The following is an 18453-nucleotide window of genomic DNA, read 5'->3' as shown; positions in this document are numbered from 1 at the left end:
CTGATGAATTGTTATGATCAAAGCAGGTTTCCTACAGCATGGTCACAGCCAAACAGGATACTTCTGGGTTGGAACCTGAAATCTGATTTATATGTTCCAGTAAAATTCGGTTTTAGCATATGATTGTACTGCTCATATTTTGGCTTTGTTTTCTATTCTTGTAAAAATGTTGTATTAGTCTTTTATAATTAGTGATATTCATTATTAGTTAAAGATGTAATGTGTTAAATTATTAGCTAGCCGTATAAATAAGCTTGACTATACTGTATGTACAGAATATAGATCAGTGCTGCCTTTTTAATAGTTTTATAGCTTTCTATGGAAACAGCTGTGAGATCTGTATATGGAAGTGGAAATTCTACTGATGCCTGGAACCTTAGGAAAAATTGGCTACGTAAAAGAATAAGTAAATACTTCAGCTTCAGTAATATTTATATACCTAGAAATGTAACATTTTTTCCAGGAAATGGGAAATGTATATTGCAAAGAAGAAGAGTGTTTATCCTCTGTCTACAGTATGCTACAGGATACCTCCGCTTCTTAAAAGGCTTTTTTTTCTTTTTTCTTTTTTTTGAGAGAACCCACTGTTCTGTTTTTATTGTTTGTGAAACTGATTCATTAAACAAATAACTTACAGGGTGTCCAGAAAATAAGTACACAAAATGAAAGGGTGGCCTTTAGACGGTATATGAAGCATTTTTTATTAATAAACGTGACTGGAAATGCACCGTTGTTGCAGGTAGATCGAGATGTTGATTTCCTATCCCTCACTGCGCCAATATGAAAGAAGAAACGAAGAAAAGAAAGCGCTTTAATAGGAAATAATTTTAATCACTGTTACTTATTTACAAGAATTGCTCGAAGTGCTGGCCACCTGCAGTGCAACGCTAGGAGATGCATTGACACACCCGTTCACAGACTCCTGGCATGGCCCTCACCGCGACAAACGCAGCCTGGATGCAGTTCACGAGCTCTTCCCGGGTTGGCACAGGCATTGCGAACACAACAGACTTGACATGTCCCCACAAGAATTACTGTTACATTTATAATTACATTTACATTCACAATTACAAGCTTACATTTACTGTGTCGGCGTACCTGCAGCGCCACAGCGGTGCATTTCCAATCACATGTTCATTAATAACAATTGCTTCATATGCCAGCTAAAGTCCACCCTTTCATTTTGTGTACTTACTTTCCGGACACCCTGTATGTTAAAAATGGACCCATAGACTTGTATTGGATGCACAAGGCTGGATAAAAGAATAAAATAGGACATGCCATTATTCACGGTCAGTTAAAAATGAATGTTTGTATGTACCCAATGACTTCCATTGTTTTAAAAACAGACGTGATGGATGTTAAAAAAAAAGTGTCATATGTCCGTTTTTCGTTGTGTGTGAGGCCTAAGGTCTTTTTGACACAACAGTGAAAAACTTCTGTGTAACAGCTGTTTAAAAACATTGACATGGGCCATTCTGGTTGTTATTTTATCGCTTCTCGGCCTTATGGCTAAGTTCAAGTGTAGTATCTGTTCTTACCAGAAGCAGACAATGAGAGCTCCGTCGCCATGGGGGGACCTGGGACTGTGGAGATGGGAATAACAGAACCACTTGCGGCGTGTTGCTGGAAGAAGTAGCTAGTAACCGGTTCTGCCAATGGTAGCGGGGGCCACTGTAGGAGACCGGTGAAGACTATGGATGCTGGCAACATGACCACCAGGTGCCACAGGATGGGTGCCTGGGGATCTTGGCTGGGGGTCGAGGTAGCGTCTCGAAGGCCTCTAGTGTAGTGTCCTGGGGGTGCCTTCAATCACTGGGGATGGGATCCCACTGGTTTTCGGCACATTGCTTCTGCACTATTACACCTTTGTGACACCCACTCCCTATGCCTGGTTTACCCAGTGCTGGGAAATTTTTTATAGATCCGGTAGATCGGGTAGACTGGGCCTGATCGGGCACTTTACCCACTTGTTAGTCTTTTTCATTTTGTTTTGTCATTCTCTGTCACTTTTTTGTGTGTCGACAAAGGGATTCTGTACCCTTTTGGGACTCTCCCGATGGTCTGTGGGGGGTTGGGAGTCTGTATTGGGCTTCCCTCCTTCTTTTATGTGACCTTCCTCTGCTTCGGCTTAGGTAGGCAAGGGATGTGGGCCCAGGAGTATCCCAAGTGGTGGCAGCCCAGGGAGAAACTGGACGACTGATCGGCTCTTAGTACCCTAGGTGGTGGCAGCCCAAGGGGAAAAGAGCACTCTGGACCTTCTGCTTCGGCAGTCCGTTCTATTGTGACTCTAAGTCACTTGGTGCCTTTTGGCCCAGTGGCGAGGAGCATAGTCAGGAACCCTATTCCTTTTTGGGAAGGGTAGTAGAAAGTAGTACAAGTAGTACAGTAGAAAGCATCCTAGGCACATTTTTTTTAGTGGCACTCCCACTTTTTTTGTGCACTTGGTGTGATGTTGGCACAGTTAGAGGCCTTGGATAAAAAAAAAAAAAAAAAAATCTGGTTTTTATTTTATGTGTTATGTTTCACTCTTTCCTTGTTTTATACATATTTTCTCCTGAAAATCTCAATAACACTGGATTAATTGATAGAAACAATGACAGTGAATAAGTGTATTCCCAAGTTGATTTTTTGACAGACAGAAAAAATAGTTCATTAAAAAAAACTGACATATTGTAATTGTTCTAATGGACACAAGGACAGAATCAATGGGTTCAATTTTAACAGATGTTAAAGTGGATTGATATCCGCATAATGTCCATTCAATTTTTTAAACTGTCTGTTAAAAACAGATGCCAATACCAATGAAACTTAGCCAGAAAACAGGAACCTGCTGGATAATTGAATCAGTAAGGTAAGGAGCTGTAGTTTGTGTGCTGTGTCTGACATGTAAATACCTTTTAGAAACTGTTCTATTTACTCATTTATTCATTGCAGGAGTGCTCATTTTATGTGCAAGTACCCTAAAACCTTTGAGCTAAAGCTGTAGTAAGAAAAGTAGAATTAATAAAGATAGTGGCTATGGACATCGGTACATATAAGTAAAGAGCTGCATAGCTATTCAATATGACATTTGCCTCCACTCCACCTCTGCATAGATGCACTGTCATTACTGTTGTTAGCACACAATGTGAGTTATTTCAAAGTGACGCCTACCATATGACTTTTAGTAAAATTTATGGGCGATTGGGTTATTGGCATTAGTCCTAGAAAACACTGTCTGACTGAGCAACTCTAAATGAAGGCTGCAATGTTGAGAAATGTCACTCCCTTGCTCATAGCTGAAATACAAGTTTATAGTTTCGAAATATCAGCTCATAAACATTGTTCCAACTGGAAAAAGTGGAATGCTGATCTTTTATTTTATACAGCAGCAGAACACTAAGCCAGGGAAGTTGGATTAGGTAACACATTCTAATTCCCCAGAATACTGGCCATTGAAACTTTCCATAAATCTGACTATTCCTGAATACAGGAAATCAAATAACATAGCCCTATTTTAATGGAGAAGCTCCACAGTCACATCTGGTTATACTCACATGTATGGTATATTTAACCTACAGAACAGTTACATGTTCTGTAAACTACTAAGAAATATGGCGCTTGCAAAAAGTATTTCATCAGAACCCAGCACATCAACCTAGAACCCTAGATAGGTTAGGGTCACCTGAATCAAACATTATATTCATCTTGTGAACTGGAGAATTTGGAGCCACAAGGGGCGCTGTTGCTTACCTCTTTGGAGCAAAGAAAACAGTGTGAACGCTTCAAAGAGCTTGTTTGCAAATTGATGAAAACAGGGTTATCTCAACAACAGAAAAGTACTGTTTAATTTGGGTGATCCTATCCTGCATGAAGATATGCTGGGTTCTAGTAAAAGACTGCCTTTAAGAAACTGTGTCAGAGGTTTCATTAAGTCTCAGGAGACTCCAGCATAGATTTTGTCAAAAGTAGTGAAATGCTGGTGGCTCCTTCAAGCACAAGGGTCGGCAACCCCTGGCACGCGTGCCGCTCTTGGCACGCATGGCATATCTGGCTGGCACAGCAGGTGCTGCAGCAGAGGAGCGTCCCTTCAGTGCTCTCAGGACGCTCCCCTTTCTCTGGCTGCTCTCTGCCCACCAATGAGAGGAGAGAAGTGCGCTCAGGGAGCAGAGCTTATCCCTATAGAGATCCAGGTCCTGCTTGAGGTGAAAGCTCCTGCCGTCTCCATACTGCACACAAGAGATGGAGCAGAGCAGAGTGAAAGAGAAGCTCGGAGCAAAGTGAAGGTAAAAAAAAGAAAACACCAGGTACATGCTGTACCATGCCTATTACCGTCAGGCATTTGGGGTTATTAATTTAGATTGAGTAACTCCATGTGCCTCACATTAATAGCAGTTAACCCCATCATGTCCCTCACATTAACCCCTGTGTGCCTCATATAAGGGTTACTAATATGTGAGACATATGGGTGTAATAATAAAGGACCTCAAAGATGAAAATACTTAATTATTACCTCCATATCTCTCACATATGAGTAACTGTTATGTGAAGTACACAGGCGGTTAATGTGAGGTACATGATGGAGTTTATGGCTATTAATATAAGACACATGGAATTACGAAATTGTAATGCACATGACCGTACTTTTTATCCACAATTGTGCAGCAATTTTTTGAGCCAAAGCCAAGAATGGCTACAAAAAGAATGGGAAATATCTAGGAACCTTCTTATGTCTCCCTTCTGCTCAATCCACCCCTGGCATTGGTTCAGAAGAACGCAGCAAAATCTGCAACAACAAAAAAAGATAAGATAAGATAATCCTTTAATAGTCCCACAGTGGTGAATTTTCAGTATGTTACAGCAGCATAGTAATACAGATACAGGATAATACACAGTAATATATTATGGAAGCAGACACACATAAGCTGAGAAGAGAAGATATACTAGGAGTCCATAGCAGCTAAGGAACAGAAGAAGAAAGAAGGAAGACTTCAGGATCATTAGTTTTCTGTGCAGAGTGATCTTCACTTGGTCTGATGTAGATTATACAGCCTGATCATGGTTGGAAGGAAGGACTTGCGTTAGCGCTCCTTCTCACACTTGGGGTGAAGCAGACGGTCACTTACAGTGCTGCCAAGTGCCTTCAAGGTCTCATACATGGAGTAGGATTTATATACATGGAGCTCACCACGGACAATATCCTTCTGTCACCCACCACTTGTACTGGGTCTAGGGGGCTCCCCAGGACAGAGCTGGCCCTTCTGATCAGCCTGTCAAGTCTATTTCTGTCCCTGGTTGATATACTGCTCCCCCAGCAGGCCACACAGAAAAAGATGGCTGAAGCAACCACAGAGTTTAAAAAGGCCTTAAGAAGTGGCCCCTGGACTCCGAAGGCCCTCAGCCTCCTGAGCAGGTAGAGCCTGCTGTGGCCCTTTCTGTGCAGCGCCTCCAGGTGATCAGCCCAGTCTAATTTACTATTGAGGAGCACACCCAGATACATATAGGTCCTGACTATCTCAATGCATGTTCCTTGGATCTCCACCGGGGTCGGAGCACTTCTCCGTTTACTAAAGTCCACCACCATCTCCTTGGTCGTCCCAACATTAATCCTGAGGTGGTTCTGCTGGCACCATTCAACAAAATCCCGGTTTAAGTCTCTGTATTCCCTATCGTCGCCATCAGTGATAAGGCCTACTATAGCAGAGTCATCGGACTACTTCTGTAGGTAACAGCTGGATGAGTTGTGCCTAAAGTCAGCAGTGTACAGTGTGAAGAGAAATGGGGCAAGAACTGTACCTTGTGGTGCCCCCCGTACTACAGATCACAGTGTCAGACACACAGTCCTGGGCTCTCACATACTGAGGGCGGTTTGTCAAGTAGTCTAATATCCAGTTGGACAGGTGATGGTCCACACCACCAAAGTTCAGCTTCTCCCTCAGTAGCCCTGGCTGAATGGTGTTGAATGCGCTGGAGAAATCAAAAACATTATCCTCACAGTGTTCCTACAGGTGAGAGAGAGCTCTGTGAAGAAGGTGGATGATGGCGTCATCTACCCCAATGCCCAGCTGATAGGCAAACTGGAGGGGGTCCAGAGCGGAGCTCACTAGGGGGTGTAAGTGTGTCAGGACCAGTCTCTCTAGGACCTTCATCAGGGGGATGTCAGTGCTACAGGTCAGTAGTCATTGTAGCCCATCGGGTTGGGTTTCTTTGGGACTGGTATCACACAAGATGTTTTCCACTGTTCAGGTACCACTCTCAGCTTTAGACTCATATTGTACATGAGCGTAATAACGCCACACAGCTGGTCACTGCACATTTTAAGAACCCTTACGCTTAAACCATCGGGTCCTCCGACCTTGTCTGCTTTAATCCTCTTGATTTCCCTACACACTTGAGACTCCTTAAGGATCAGATAGTCAGATTGCAGTTGACTGCAGGTCGGTGGGGGTTGGGTCTTGGTGTGTGAGGGGAGAGGGGTTGACTGACATGCTGGTGAAGGGACAGTTGGTTTGGAGTCAAATCTATTGAAGAATAGATTAAGCTCATTAAGCCACTTCCTGTTATTTTCTATCTGAGGACCATCCTTTTGTTTATGTCCAGATATAGCCCTCAGACTGCAAAAAGCTGCATTTCTGCAATGTGGGGCCTCAGCCTTAGGGGGCATTCACACAGAGTAACGCGGCACTGATACTGCCACGATAACTTGCGGCAGAATCAGTGCTGATAAAAATACTCCCATTGACTTCAATTGGTTCTGTTTAACGCGCGTAACACTTTGAATTCAATGGGAGTCTTTTTTTATCAGTGCTGATTTTGCCACGAGTTATTGACTGCCCCCCTTAGGGTGTTTCTTTCCAGGTGATGATACACTGTGTACCCAGATGCGGCTATAGCCAAATCGAGTCCCCAGGCAACAGTGCTGTTACTTTGGTATAAGTGTGAAACCTATTAATACCACACTGCAAGGTATTAAATGTAGCTGGAATTAATCCATGTTTCACTTACAGAAAAGTGAAGGTACTGGTGTCCAGGGACTAGATGAGGCATCCAGGTACATAATGTGTCTCCCCCTACAGGTGTTACCTCACTCTGCTACCAGTTGCATACATTTACCGCTAATTGCGAATTACACATGTACTTACATTGCTTCTAATGGAAAAGAACGTGTACCCAGGCAAATAGCGGTAAACATAATGTGGCTGAGAGCTCAGTATGACAGCACCTCTATGTTTCGGTTTGTGCTATATGACTTTAGTATAGGGGTCGTCAGCCTTACAATTTTTGACCGGCACTCCGAGTACCTCATCTTTGATTTTTTAATTTGAATCGGCACGCCGAACAAAAAAGGTTGCCTACCCCTGTTCTAGCAGACACAGCTGCCAGTTCACTCACATGTCCCATCGAACACAGCTTCTGCAATTCTTCCTCTGCTCAGGAACGCTGTGCCCACAGGGCATTCTTACTACAGCCCACCTGCCTCAAGTGTTAACAAAAAAAGGGGACAAGCAATTGCTAATATGATTGTTCTTCCCTATATACAGTAGTTTATATTTTATTGGCAGTATAAATTCTGTTTACAGAAGGAGATGTGCTGCTGACAAACAATGACTATTGTGGCTACATAAAAGGTCTGTCAAGGGTACAATAGAGAATTTTTTGACTGATCAGTACCTTGCTTACATAGGCCAATAGTCAGGAACAAGCAAACCTCTGATCACAATCCATGTAAAGAAAAAAAAAAAACTTTACACAACCTCTTGGCTGGGTCACTTTACACCAATAATTTGTGCAGAAATATTAGTTTACATCACTAGCAAATGACACATTTTATGACTCCTCTTAGCCATACTCCCTTTTCTGGACAGTTGTAAAACTGAAGCATAACAATTTGGAGCTCAGCATGTACACCAGTTTCTTGTGAAAGAATTCTATCACATTTTGTTTTTCCCTGGACAAGGCCCACTGAGTGAGTGAAACACGCATCAGGTGGTTCCTTTGTGGTGGTGTTTGTATGTAATGACTTGATTCATGTTCTATATTACTGGTGGCTATATATATATATATATATATATATATATATATATATATATATATATATATATATATACATATAGCCTTGATAGGTTTTTCCACTTATCTCTTTAGTATTAGCTCATTGTGATCCTGTATTTGCTTTCTGCCTGTGTTCACCTCTAGTACTTTTGGTTACATGCATGGGATATGTATCCTTTTCTTTATATCATGTCTGTTACTATGGTTATTCCATTTTTCTATCTTTAGTAGTCATTTCTCCCCACCGCTGCTTTGGTAGTACTGGTACATGGACTTAATATATGTCTCCCCTTTATCTTGTTATTTATTGTTGTCTGTGTGTCCTTATGTGTTTTTAAGTGGATACTAATAAACATTGGTTACTTTATTGTTCTTTGTGTGTGATATGTCTCTATGTGGTTGTTCCTTCCACACAAAGGCTTTGTTATTGGCCTCTTTTTTTCTTTAGAATTGTAGGAGAGGTCAGAGGAGGGGGTAAAGTGTACCATTGGCTTCGGTATGATCATCAGAGCAGGGGTTACCCAGCTTTACTGTCCAATAACAAAATAATACTAGCTCTATACAACTGACTGATGTACATAAATATAATAAGAGATCAGCATATTCTGCTACATGTTATAATCCACAAAGTCATTCAATGTAATCCTTATCCTCCACTGTAATACTTAGTTTTATTGAATAAGTTAAATAAAATCAATCTTTTCAGATAAACACTACAAAACAAACACACAATGGGAAGGACTCCTAGTTACAACGATTACAGCATTGTGACAAGTCAAGATAAAGGTATGCACCCAGCCCAAATACAAATACTTCCACTACACCCAAACCTTCAAATGTCATATTAGACTTTATTAAAAGAAAATCTGCAACATAATATCATATCATATTGATTTCCTTTGGCTTTAGTAAAAAAAAAACACCAGTCACCACTTCAATAACAAGAGCTTCCATAATCAAAATAACACCTATTTTAGGCTAAGTTATATATTCCGTATTATTAGTATTGTTTAATTTTTGTGGCATAAAGTTACATTTAAGATCTAGACTAAAGAGTTAAACACATTCTGCCAGAAGAATGCCCAGGGCTCTAGGCAAGTCATAAATGTGGCCCCCAGCCAGAAGATAGAATTAGAATAGATGGTGAACACACATAAGCACATTTTGGACACACATAGAAATACATTAATTGCATATATAAAATATGACCGCACAGCATATATAAATATAATTCTACACATAACCACTGTGTAGAGACCTGCTGCACACACAGGTAACCACTACATACAATCACGTACACAGTATGGCATTTATACACAAAGTACATGTTGTATATACTACATTATAGGTTTTCTTTAGAGATGGAACATAAGGTTTAAGACTCCCTATCCCATCATTCACCCTTATATGTTACAGGCCATTTTAGGCTTGTAACATATGATAGAGCTGATTGACATTGAAGATCACAGCCAAAAAAAAAGAATGTTTATGGAAACCACTCATATAGCAAACGTATAATAACAAATGTATTCATGTAAAATACATATAATAAAAATAAATGTTTTATACTTCTAATCACAAAGAGAGTATACAAACACTGAAAAGACGTCTATGATATAAAAAATCCTGAATGACGAACCCCATTCTATTGAGCCCCATGTTATGTATCGAACTATGTTACCATGTCAAGAGATGTACAACATGCATGTATCAGTCAGTCAGAAACGCCCTTCTTCACAGCAGCGCCTATAGCGCTGTACTGTGAGAGCGGGGAGGAATGCCTCCCTCCCCTCCAGATAATACTCGTCTATGGATGAGTACTATCAGGAGGGGAGGGGGAGTTCCTCCCCACTCTCACAGTACAGCGCTATAGGCCCTGCTGTGAGGAAGGGCGTTCCTGACTGACTGTCAGCAACACCCTTCTGGCGGTGAAGAGCTACGGTACCTGCACACTGTCGGCTTTCCAGCGGTATATAAAACCACCTGTGCCCCAACTCATGAAAGGTCCTCTTTAACTTGACTCCTCCAGCAAACCTCTTAGGTAGGGCAGTGATGAAAGGGCCTGCGGAGGGTACCTGATGATGGTGGTAATTCCCCCAGAGTGCTTCCAATTGGAGGGGGGTCCACTCTATCCTGTGTCATCTGATGGCGTTTGGAAGCTCATGATGGTAAACAGAGAAATGACTCAGGAGGCAGTAATTCTGTAACTTTATTGAAGTAATAATAGCAGCCAATGCAGCTTCCAAGATTGGAGTATTAGGGTAAGTTCACACAGGGTTTTTTGGTCCAGAAGTTTTTTGGTCAGGTTCTGGACCAAATTACGGGTATCTGCAACTGGATGCCGGTGCAGTGCCCCGGATAAGACCCAAATGAATGGGCCTAGTCAGGAGGGAGTGTCTTCAGGCGGATGTCTCGAGGTGAATCCGCCTGAGAGAATGAGCATGTCGCTTTGTTTGTTCCGTTTGTTCCGGCTCCCAAAAAAAAAAAAAAAGAACTGACCGGTTCCCATTGATTTCAATGGGAGCCATCTTTTTCGTCAGGATTTTGAGACGGATACGGCCGCAAAATCCTGACCAAAAAAAGCCGTGTGAACTTACCCTTACTTGCAGATCCATTGTGGGTGGCTGACACTAGACTTGATACAAGGAATGTCTGGGAATATATTGTATCTACTGCCTTCTAGCTCCACTCCAATATATTTATACTCTACTTCACCCACTGTATCTGTGGCTGAGATGATGAAGTCCCAAGAAGCCCTGTCAACCTGGATGATGCAGGGTCCTGGCTGGGAGACCTTGGAAAACCTCAACTATTCCTCCAAATTGCACTTTCTCTCTTTAGTTGGCTGACAGCACTTCTTCCCTGACTCAGTGATGTAGCATTCAGGATGCTGGATGACTCTAAGAAGAACCAAAAACTTCTCTTCCGTCAGGGGCTGCATGCTCTCTTAGCTTTAGCACACAACTAGAATAACCTAACAGTCCCTGGAGACTTCAGGCTCCACACCTAAGCCAGTGATTTGTACAGCCATCTTAACCCTCTGGAGATTGCTCCCTACATATACGATACTAAAATGAAAAGGGTGAAATCTCCACAGTGCTAAGGGGAAAGCAAAACAGTATGGGTGCTACAAAACATTACATATTACATACATAAATTATATACAGACAGTGGAACATAACATAAAATAAACAAAACAATTTAGCAGTGCCCACTAGGTTGTTACACGTCCACTTTAAAATATAATTTAAACATATAATTCTCATTCACAAACTCTCAGTCCCATTGTGTGAAATGATGTTCTTTGTTATGTATCTGTCTGTATTTGAACCCTACAAATTGTACAGCGCTGCGGAATATGTTGGCACTATATAAATAAAATTTATTATTATTATATTACATAGTGTCTTACTTCCCTATAACTCCTCCCTCATCTCTTTCGACCACCCTGCTTGTGCTTTTCATTTTCACCATTGGTTTAAGACTAGCTTCCTCCATAATCTGAACTTCTCACTCCTATTTTCAAGACTTCTCCCACATATTGTCACAAATGTGTTATCCTGTTCAATTAGATCACTGCTAGAGTTGAGCGATCTGGATCGGAAAAGATCTTTTTCCGATCGGCGATTGAGTAAATTTCATGAGAGCGATCGGAATTCCGATCCCGATTTTTTCCGGCAGGATCGAGGTTGGAGGTTATCTCAAGATCGGCTCAACCCTACTCATGTATATATCATTGGGTTGAGCGATTGGGATCGGAAAAGATCGGATCCCGATCGGCGATCGAGCAAACTTCACGGAGTGATCGAAAATCGGATTTTAAAATCGATCCTGAAATCTCAAGATCAACTCAACCTTAATCATTGCTTTGTTTTCCCCCTTCTTCACCATAGATTGTAAGCTCTCATGAGCAGGGCCCTCACTCCTACTATCTGAATTGATAACCCTATTAATATTATAAATGTGAAATGTTTGTGAGTTTGTGGGTTTGTGACTTTGGATGTTCGGATGTTTGGCGGTCAATCACGCAAAACCCGCTCCACCGATTTGGCTCAAATTTTCCACAAACATAGTTAATACACACGATTGCGCAATAGGCTACTTTTCAACACAATAACCCATATACGTTTTCCACACGAACCCCACAAAAACAAACTCACATCACGATCTCTTCAATCTCACACACTTTGGACCATAGCAAGCCCCTAAACTTCACATTACCCCCTACACCCTAACCCCTAGCCCCTAACCACTCACATTCACATATACTTTCTCAATTTCACCTTCACCATACTGCAGGAGGCTACCTCTGTCACTCTCCGGACCAGCCATGTTTGCCGACCCCCACCGCTGGGAGGATCCGCGGTACTGCCCACCACACTACTCCACTAGCTTCACAGGAGCATGCGCACTTTGCACACATAAACAACGTGTTACTAGCACGCCACCATTTTGCGCCTCCACCTTAGGCCGCAGCACACGAAATTCTGCCTCCAGCCCGCAACAGTTCCGGATGCCGCTATCACCTCCCTGCTGTTTCCTCTGCACGATCCATCCACCAGCCCGACACTAGTAAGTTCACGTACCACTCTAACACTGTCAGGACCTCTGCCCTCTCTACTCCGCTGTGCCAACACCTTACGCTCCATAATAACCTTACCCCTCTCCCTCAGTGCCCTATCCTTCCACTTCTCCTCCGCAAACACACCTCACAATCACTTGCACCTCACGTCACCCCCCTTGCTACGCTTAGCGGGGCCCCGCGGCCCGGCCCTATCAAAATGGTCCCGGTCAGCCTCAGCATAGTCAGGCAAGTGCCGGGGCCCGCAGAGCCTCTAGGGGCCCCCTGGCACTTGCCTGTCACGATTTCAGCTCATCGGCGTCCGTCCGCCGATGAGCTGAATCGCGATTAAAGCAGGAGCTGTGAGCTCAGCTCCTGCTTTAAAGCTCCGGCCCGGCTTGCGTGTGTAGGCGCGATGACGTCATCACGCTTACACACGCAAGCCGGGCCGCAGCTAAGCAGGAGCTGAGGTCACAGCTCCTGCATCGCGTATGTGACTGCACTGGAGTGAGAGAGAGGAGCGTCGGGGGAACGATGGAAGGTGAGTGATAGAAGGTGAGTGTAAGTGTTTGTTTTGTATTAAATATTAAGGTGGAACATAAGGGGGCCCATGAAACTGGAGGGCAAATGAAGTGGAGGGGGGGAACGGCATGACACTGGGGAAGATGAAGGGGGTGGGGAGAGAACGGCATGAAACTGGGGACAGAGATGGAGGGGGCCCAAAGAAACTGGGGGGCAAATGAAGGGGAGGGGGGAACAGCATGACACTGGGGCAGATGGAGGGGGGGGAGAACAGCATGACACTGGGGCAGATGAAGGGGGAGAGAACAGCATGACACTGGGGCAGATGGAGGGGGAGAACGGCATGACACTGGGGCAGATGGAGGGGGGAGAACGGCATGACACTGGGGCAGATGGAGAGGGGGAGAACGGCATGACACTGGGGCAGATGAAGGGGGGGAGAACAGCATGACACTGGGGCAGATGAAGGGGGGGAGAACGGCATGACACTGGGGCAGATGAAGGGGGGAGAACAGCATGACACTGGGGCAGATGGAGGGGGGAGAATGGCATGACACTGGGGCAGATGGAGGGGGGGAGAACGGCATGACACTGGGGCAGATGGAGGGGGGGAGAACGGCATGACACTGGGGCAGATGAAGGGGGGGAGAACAGCATGACACTGGGGCAGATGAAGGGGGGGAGAACGGCATGACACTGAGGCAGATGAAGGGGGGAGAATAGCATGACACTGGGGTGGATGGAGGGGGGAGAACAGCATGACGCTGGGGCAGATGAAGGGGCGAGAACGGCATGACACTGGGGCAAATGAAGGGGGAGAGAACGGCATGACACTGGGGCAAATGAAGGGGGGGAGAACGGCATGACACTGAGGCAGATGAAGGGGGGAGAATGGCATGATACTGGGGCAGATGAAGGGGGGATGGCATGACACTGGGGCAGATGAAGGGGGAGAATGGCATGACACTGGGGCAGATGAAGGGGGGGAGAATGGCATGACATTGGGGCAGATGAAGGGGGGGAACGGCATGACACTGGGGCAGAGACGGGGGGGGACATGAAACTGTGGGCAGATAAAGGGGGAGAATGGCATGAAACTGGGGACAGAGATAGAGGGCGGGGACATGAAACTAGGGGTAGATGAAGGGTGTATATGAAAATGGGGAGAGATGGAGGGGGGACATATAATTTACGGGTGACTGTAGGAGGATTATACTGTGTGGAATCACATGAAAAATGAATGAGAATGGGCGGAGTCAACATAAAAGTGGGCGGGGCCTAATTTGCTGCGGCGCGCTGCACGTAGGGCCCCGCCAAAGTCAATTGCCCAGGGCCCCGCAAACCCTGGATCCGCCACTGCCTATGGCAACTGGCCACCATAGCCGACGCTTCCTTGCACATCACCGCTCACACTGCCTCTGCTCTTGTCCGCCATACCCCCTTGTACTACAGCGCATGCCGGCACTTTCCGTCCGCCAGGTGGCCGGTAGCCGTACGCCTGCCATAGCCCTTCCCTTACAAAATCGCGCATACACTGCGCTACCCCCGTCATGTCTCCGATTCCTGCCAACTTTGCGTCCTCCGCCGCCTTCTCTTACCTGTCCCACGGCTCCCGTCTGTCCCTTGCTGCGCGGAGGCATCCTCCTGCTCATCTCCGCCGCCTACACTGGGCTAGGCTGCCACCGCGAAGGTTCCTTTAGCAGCCGCTAGCTCTCCCACGCCTCCCACACAGCTCAGTGTGTCCAGGCTGCTGCAGGCTATGCTACGTAGCCTGCAATAGCACTGGCACGATTATGCAATACATAGCAATACATTACGATTGCAATGCATTGCATTGTTCAGTGCACCCCCTGCTGGTGTATAACGGTATTGTTTTGCAAGCTGCTGGATGCAGCCTGCAAACCTCATTAGCATTAAAATAAAAAAATAAAAAAAATAAAAAAACAATACTGTGAAACACACACATTACCTATTCCCACCTCCGAAATCCCCCACTCTACTAACTGAACTAAACATTACGCCTGCATACACTCACACTATTAGGCAATGCGTTGCAATACATTACTATTGCAATGCATTGCATTATTCAACGCACCCCCTGCTCTCCTTCACACCCATTAAACTCCCATGTATTTGCTGAAAATACACGTCTACAAATACACGTGTAAAGGTCCATTCACACGGCGTAACACAGCGCTCATTTGGTGCTTATTTTTACGCCGAGCGCCACGTTACAGGAACGTTTGCGCTGCACTATTTACGGTGCGCGTTTACGGTCACGTGTACGCGGCGTTAACGCCATGTAAACCCGATCGTAAAATTTCACCCGCGACTCGATTTACACACTTCTACAATCACCGCAGACAAAGTCACGGGTAGCAGCTAGTTAATTTATAAATTTGTAATGCCTAATTTTGTCTGTACACAAATACTCAAATTTGTAAGATTATGCTATCAGAATATAAATAAAAAATATTATAATTATTATTATTATTATTATTATTCATTTTAATGAAATTGATGTGTTTGGGTCATCTACATCTAATGAGAACCTTTCAGCACCACTAACTCCAACTGTTCACATGCTTTAATAGGCACTGGTCCACTGATTGAAGCACAGTTAAACTTTTTCTCCAGCCCCCATGTTCCCAAGTAGTCAGTGCAATTAGTGTCAGCACCCAATATACTAATTAGGCTCTCCACTGTCAAGTGGGCAGTCCCAAAACTAACTGCACTGATTGCTCAAGAGCAATGGAGACTATAGAAAAAATTACAACTGTGCTGGGATCAGTAAAACAGCACCTAGTGAAGGATGCAAAAAGTTTTAATTAATGGAAGTAGTTAGGGGTCCCTTTGAACTAATTAGTACTTTACTGAGGTTCCCCAGTCTAATAATCACTGGAGACATATGACTTATCCAATTGATAGGAGATAAATGCTGAAATCTGGAATACTCCTTAACATGGTGACTAACTTTTCAGACAACTTAGTCTCATTTAATAGAGCATGTAATTCTGGACAAAAAGTGTATTGCACTTGAATTAAAAAATATTGCTGCCATTAGGTCTCTTCCTTCTAGCTAATTTGAAGTTCACTCACTGTTACTAAGGAATTCCTGTCCATAGATACCATTAAAACATCAAAATAGCGTCAAAGTGCTTGTGCTTATAGATGGCTCTTTTCAAGCATCAGGGACCTGTTTAGCTCCATCATGCCTTTACATGCAATTCAGTGTTCCTGGATGTCTTATATTATGCTCATTTGGGCTTTTCTCAGCTGTTTGTTTCCTATTCTATAGTTACTCCTGGGAGAATTGCATGTGAATAAATAAGCAGTATTAATAATGGTTGGGGAGTTGGGGCAGACTTCTCCTTATTGTACATGCCCACAGCCTCAGAGACAAATCTAAAAGGTACTTCAGCCATAATGGCGATATTAGCAACAGTGCTGCCTACAGTACAGTGCAGAACTACTGCCCAGCAAGACCCTGCAGATATTTAATATTTTCATGAATACTCAGGCCTAGCACTGGATTTTTTTGTTTTTATTACCATACCTGCCTTCCCAGTGTTTTCTGTTTTTTGTGCTTCAGTCCGTTTATTATTATTGAATTTTTATTTTTTCCATAAAATATGCTTTACTGTTTTTATTTAGTAAACTTTATTTGGTTTAGAAAAAGACAATGTACTATAATTAAATATATATGACTGTTTTACTAATTGTAAGATTTTTGCGCACTTTTTTTTGTTATAGCCTGACATTCTTCATTAGTTATGCCACATGCTTAAAAGATATCTGCCACACAGAGATCTAAAGTCTATCCTAACATGTCTTCTTAAATGACAGCAGATCTATATCACAAACTGCCATATATCATATACAGTAGTATGCTGCACGAGATCACATGAATCTGCCAATGTTGCTTTAGAATCCACATTTTTCTTCTAATCTTATGCCAATGTAGTTACTCAAAATAACAAGTTATGCTACAGCCTCATTAAGCAAATCCTATACATTGATTACCTAGTACATAGACATGAGTCAGCATGAATGCTATGCTGTATTTGCCAGAAGCTCCACCAATGTAATGAGCAAGCCTCAGCTGGCCTCACCTGTTTCAAAATTAGGTCTTATCTGCAGGGAATGTGCTAGATGAGTCTCAGTGGAAAGAAGAACACCTCATACATGACCGCTTCACATTCTTCTCTATAATATACTTCCTAGGTCACATAATTCATTTTTACATAGCTAAACCCTTATTCACACGACTAATAATGGCCATGCGATGGATATTTTTTGTATAGCCCTCACAAAGCTATTTTAATACAAATAAATGTCTGTGGGTCTATTCACATGTTCCTTTTTACGGCCATCCAAAAAAACTGTTGTGAATATACCTATAGACATTCGTGTGTTTTAGGGTGCATGCACACTACGTAACGCCGGGCGTGTATGAGAGGCGTACACGCCGGCGTTACAGCAGGGCTGCCGAACACTTCCCATTCACTTCAATGGGAGCGCTCGTAAACGCCGCTGTTACGAGCGCTCCCATTGAAGTGAATGGGAAGTGTTCGGCAGTCTGCCGTAATGCCGGCGTGTACGGCTCTCATACACGCCCGGCGTTACGTAGTGTGCATGCACCCTTAAAATGGAAGTGTGATGGCCATTATAAAAACATCCATTACACAGTCATTGGTGGGCTTCAACGGATTGTCATGGCCATTTTTCATGGACGTTAGATCCATGAAGGACGTGACTGTTGTGTGAATAAGGCCTATAAGTCGCTTAAAATTATATTTACTTCTGAGGGGCAATTTTTGTGTAAATCCCTTTTAAGGCTGAGGACCCACGTTGTGGAAACGCCGCTTTTTTTGTTGCAGATTTCGCTGTGGTTTTCTGAGCCAAAGCCAAATGGTTACAAAAGGAATGGGAAATATATATGAAGTTCTTAGACTTCTACCTTCTGCTCAATCCACACCTGGCCTTGGCTCAAAAAAATCGCAACAAAATCTGCAACAAAAAAAGCTGTGTTTCCGCAACGTGGGGCCTCAGCCTTAATGTTCCTTTTACATACCATTCATGCATCCAGTGCATTATTAGCTACTTTACGTTAAAGCCCCATGTTGCAGAAACACAGCTTTTTTGTTGCAGATTTTGCTGTGGTTTTTTGAGCCAAAGCCAAGAATGGCTGCAGAAAGAATGGGAAATATATAGGAAGCTTCTTAAACTTCTCAGTTTTGCTCACTCTACGCCTTGCTTTAGCTAAAAAAATGCTGAGAAATCTGCAACAAAAAAGCTGTGTTTCCACAAAGTGGGGCTTTAGCTTTAAAGTGATA

General features: G+C 43.6%; 1 pseudogene; it reads left to right on the top strand.

Moving 5' to 3' along the window:
- Window positions 1–1492: 1492 nt before the first annotated feature.
- LOC142196433 (U2 spliceosomal RNA) lies at window positions 1493–1615 on the top strand (annotated as a pseudogene).
- The last annotated feature ends 16838 nt before the right edge of the window (window positions 1616–18453 follow it).

The sequence above is a fragment of the Leptodactylus fuscus genome, chromosome 2, assembly GCF_031893055.1.
Source record: "Leptodactylus fuscus isolate aLepFus1 chromosome 2, aLepFus1.hap2, whole genome shotgun sequence".
NCBI lineage: Eukaryota > Metazoa > Chordata > Amphibia > Anura > Leptodactylidae > Leptodactylus > Leptodactylus fuscus.
Note: the sequence above shows the minus strand (reverse complement) of the source record. Positions and strands in the feature narration are given on the sequence as shown.